At 34.7% G+C, this 4,318-nt stretch overlaps 1 pseudogene; it reads left to right on the top strand.

The window, feature by feature from the left end:
- The first annotated feature begins 983 nt into the window (after window positions 1-983).
- Window positions 984-1,208, top strand: LOC126016725 (uncharacterized; annotated as a pseudogene).
- The last annotated feature ends 3,110 nt before the right edge of the window (window positions 1,209-4,318 follow it).

The raw sequence follows: 4,318 nt of genomic DNA, 5'->3' as shown, positions 1-4,318 counted from the left end.
CTATACTTTATATTTTTATGAGGATTACTCTGTTCTAAGTGATATAGAATAAAGAATTTCTAAATTATTATTTAATTAATATGTTATTAATCATGGTGTTGAAGCAGTGGCACCAAAATAGGGCTTTTGCCTTGCATGAAGCTGACCTCAGAGGAACCACAGTTTGATGAACCCGACTTCCCATATGGTCCCCCAAGCCAGGAGTGATTTCTGAGTGCATAGCCAGGAGTAACTCCTGAGCTTCACCGGATGTGACACCCCCCCAAAATATATTATTATATTGGAAATTTTGATATTTTAAAAGAAATTTTAAGACATCCAGTATTAACGACTAATTTTTATTATATACAGTATACATATAAAACTATGTTGTTTCAAGTGTTTGATATATTGCATCAATATATTGTCAATCACTGAGTCCTATTATTTGATTGAACTACCTTTTTCTCCATCATTTTCATTATCTAACAAAGCAGTTTGCTCCAGCCAGTTTGATAGCCAATTTGACACATAGCTAGCAGTCTTCTTTTTCATTTCATCTTCTGTCACAATTCTGAATACTCTTAATATGCAGCTACATGATCCGCTCAGTTTCACACTCTAAATTCCTAGACGCATCTCTAATAAATTGTTCTTTCATTTACATAAGCACCCATTTTCATGATTTGTTGGGCCTTATTACCAACTATATTTGCTCTAAGATAATAAATTTTCACATCTACTGCATGTAGATTATATGAAAATTTCTACTTTTGCATGCTCTGTCATCTCCTGCCTAACTTAAGTGATTTTAGTTACTCAGTATAGTCAATACATAATTTTTCTCTCTCCTTTATCAACTCTCATGATAAATGCTCTTAAAAAAGTGATCTCTGCTTTTAAAAATCTTCATAAGGTGTAATATTGTTTTAACTTTTCTATTTATCTAATAAAACTCTTCTCATTATTTACCTAGAGATTTCTAAAATCTAGATTTTTTTTTTAGCTCCTCCCATTTGGAAGTCAACCTTGAACTGAGTTTTACTTGTAAACACCTGTTTCTTATACTTTTGGTAAAATAATTATCCATCAACTTTTGTAGTGTAATCAAATTTCCATCGATCATTGGCAAGGGGAAATATAGACATGCATTTTAGTCTTATGTTATGATTAAATGACATGAAATTATGTTTTCATGTTTGAATATTAGAATTTGGAATGCAAACGTTTTTTTAACATAATTTTTATTTTGATCATAGTGGCTTACATATTGTTGACAATAATATTTTAGGTACATATTTACATAAAATCAGGGGGGATTCCCATCACCAGTTTGTCTTCCCTACTCCTCCATTTTTGTCCTACCTCCCATATCCTCTTCCCTCACCCCCAGGGCTGCTAGAATATGTGGTTCCCTCTGTACCTATCCTATTACTTCGTAGTCTTACACCTGTTTGGTCCTGATGCCTCCCTTATTTTCCCCTCTAATTGGGAGGTAGGAGTAGGTAGTTCAAGTTATGTGGATTTGTTTGAAGAGGAGAAAAGTAATAAACTGGGGTAAAAGTCTAATACGCCAAAAATAAGCAGAATTCTTCTAGAGGCTCTCGTCATCGGTTTGAGAGATGAAGGAGAAAAAGAAGGTGAAACACTCCACCGCTACGAAAAGAAGTGTCAAATATCTATTAAGGATTCCAACAATAACGCTAAGCACCACAAAAACAAAACAAACAAACAAACAAACAAAAACGCCGTGGTCTTGAGATAAGCACCATGGCAGAGCACATAAAGAGGGAAAAGAAGGGGCCGGAGAGCAAACGTTTTGAAAATAGTATTATTGTTATAGATTTTTGAACTCATAATTTAGGAGCACAAAACACTTTTGGGAGGATATTTGCAAATGTGGTTAAATCATCATCCTAGTTATTAAATTGACATAAGTTTATGCCGTACTTCACCTATTGGTATACAAATTAAGTGTAGTAAATATGAACTGAGGTTTGTTTGCTTTTTGAGATTTATTCACTTTCTTAATCCTTCACTTTGTCCTAATTATTTTTGCATGCTGTGCTGATAAAACATAACATGTTTGCTAAACATGTATTGGTTTTTAAATCAACGCTGAGTTTGAACAGTTACCCTCTCAAGCTACAACTTAATCTACATTGATTTCTTGACTTGTCATGTATAGCAACATGTATCTTTTCTATTACAAACCCCAAATATAAAATGTATTCAATATAATGTAATTTTCTATTTAATTAGAAATGATATTTGATTCCTCAAATTAATCTTGCCATTTATGTAAAACTAAGTTTAGAAAATTTAAGATATTTCTAAGTATATATATTATAGTCATTAAACCTTTTTTTCAGGAAGGAGTCTAGCAGTCTGGCATTTAAAGGGAATATTGTATTAAACAAAATCTAAGCCATTACATATTTAAAGAAAAGCTTTATTAAATATTATACTTGGTATTTTTTCTGAAATGTCCAATTTATTACTAGCACAAGAAAAACCCTTTGAAAATAAATGGTATCACTCTCGGTACAACTGAAGAACCCAAACCCAGTTAAATATAGAATTTCTATTTTATAGCTTTAAGTGCCAGAGATTATCAATTTTAATAGGTGCATCAGTGAACCTGAGTCTAGCTCATTTTATATTATATATAAATTCTATATTACTTAAAAGATCTTCTCCATGTAAAACAATGTCTCTGGAATAGTATAATAAATTAAATGTCTTTTTTCTGTGTGTATTTTTAGCTTCATGTAAGAAATAAATAGAAAATTATATTACATATTTCTAAATGTAACACAAATATAAAATTGTAACTAAGAAAATAACAAAAGGGGTTACAGTTAATGGATTTAAGGGGTGATAATGCCTCTCTGTAACAGCAATTTAAATGAGACATTGCCCCCCTGTAAAGACAACTGCCCAAATATAACAGGAGAAGCCTGGCAGTTAGAGGAAGGGCCAAAAATGGAGAGGTTGGGTCAGGTGCCCAGATACCTAGGCCTCAAAACTGGAACTTGCCTAATAAATAACTTAAACTTAGCTTCAGCAAGATGCAACTTGCTTCACCTTTCTCTCTCTTTTCTCTGCATTAAATATAGGTTTAAGGCCCTGGAATTACAGCTCTCTTCCTCTGGGCACACTTGCCAGGTCTTTCTCTTTCTCTAACCCAAAGCCCATGATCAAAATTTAGGGTGATGCATTGGGTAAGAAGGGAACTTTATTTTTTCTCCTTCTCTCCTTCTCCCTGTCCCTCCCATTCTGTCTCTCTGTTTCTTTGTGCCTCTCTCTCTCTCTCTCTCTCTCTCTCTCTCTCTCTCTCTCTCTCTCTCTCTCTCTCTCTCTCTCTCTAACTGCTAATGCTATGTTTGGGTTCACTACTTTTGTCATCCCTCAGTGAGTTGCAGCATTAAATAAATATTTCAGAACTTTCAAAGGCTGTGAAACTTATTTGGCCTATTGTGCCTTTTTTAGATAAGATAAAAAGAAAACATATTATATTTATAATATATATACATATTTTCAAGACAATTATTATGCTCTTGCTTACTCTTTCACCCCTTTAATATCTTTTGTTTTTGTTTTGGGGCCACACACAGTGATGCTCAGGGGTTTCTCCTGACTATGCGCTCAGAAATCGATCCTGGCTTGAGGGATCATATGGGATGCCTGGGATCAAACTGAGGTGCCTCCTGATAGCCACATGCAAGGCAAATGCCCTACCTCTGCGCTATCCCTCCAGCCCTTAATACCCTTTTCTCTAGCAAAAACAGGGCAGTAGCATCCAAGTTGAAAATTACTTATTATGTATTTGTATCCACATGACCAATCACAAGAAAGTGTTGCATCTTTTTATATTTTACATAAATATTAAAGCCTGTTTAGAGTACAGGCAGGGGTTGGGTGGGGAGGAGGGAGACTTGGGACATTGGTGATGGGAATGTTGCACTGGTGATGGGTGGTGTTCTTTACATGACTGAAACCCAAACACAATCATATATGTAATCAAGGTGTTTAAATAAAAAAAAATAAATAAAGTTTGTGTCATTGATAAAAAAATATTAAAGTGATAAAGGTTCATTGATGCCAGATATAGCCATAAATGGCCTGAGGTAAAGCCAGTTGGTGTGTTGGAGGATGGAGTTGGAGGGGATGTTTTCAAGTATTTGTTCATTAATTACTTTTAAGTTATGAATGACTTTGTCCACATCAAAAATTGGCTTTTCCTGGTTTGAATCCCGGTGTCCCATATGGTCCCCGTGCCTGCCAGGAGCTATTTCTGAGCAGATAGCCAGGAGAAACCCCTGAGCACCACCGGGTG

This window comes from Suncus etruscus, chromosome 8, assembly GCF_024139225.1.
Source record: "Suncus etruscus isolate mSunEtr1 chromosome 8, mSunEtr1.pri.cur, whole genome shotgun sequence".
In the NCBI taxonomy this organism is placed as follows: domain Eukaryota; kingdom Metazoa; phylum Chordata; class Mammalia; order Eulipotyphla; family Soricidae; genus Suncus; species Suncus etruscus.
This window is presented reverse-complemented; position numbering and strand designations above follow the sequence as displayed.